Source organism: Octopus bimaculoides, chromosome 9, assembly GCF_001194135.2.
Source record: "Octopus bimaculoides isolate UCB-OBI-ISO-001 chromosome 9, ASM119413v2, whole genome shotgun sequence".
In the NCBI taxonomy this organism is placed as follows: domain Eukaryota; kingdom Metazoa; phylum Mollusca; class Cephalopoda; order Octopoda; family Octopodidae; genus Octopus; species Octopus bimaculoides.
In genome coordinates, this window is record NC_068989.1 from 5464980 (window position 1) to 5465691 (window position 712).

Sequence of the window (712 nt, forward strand, 5' to 3'; positions counted from 1 at the left end):
ACACACACACACACACACACACACACACACACACACACACACACACATATAGATATAAAAACTTGCGCAGTCACACACGCACTCTCATACACACAAACAAGGCACGCACAAACGCACACACAAATACATACATACTCATATACACAAACACACACATACACATACGAATATCACCAACGTCACACTGTGTTGCCAACGAGAGAGCCTCTATGTGGTCGCTCGAACTGCTAGAAATAGCTGTCAAATCTCCCTCAAATTTATCACCCTGGTTTGTTACACAAAAGACAGGACACATTCGATAATGTAGTATTAGTCCTACTTTACCTTAAATAGACGTGTTGGTCATGGTTGGAATACCTATGATCATAGGTGTCCCTGACCCAGTTTCGCCTGGGGTTAAATAATCCTTTCTATTGGAAGCACAAGGCCTCAAATTTGGGGGAAGGGATTAAGTCGATTTACATCGACCCTAGTGCGTAACTGGTACTAATTTTATCGACTCTGTAAGGATGAAAAGCAAAGTCGACCTCGGCGGAATTTGAACTGCCGGGGGTTAAATAATAAAAACAACAACACGCAGGACTGCAATCGCACACACACACACACACACATGCTATCGTATACACACACATTATTACACGCACATACACACACACACACTTCCTACAAGTGGATGCACCACCACCACCACCACCACCACCACCACCACCAC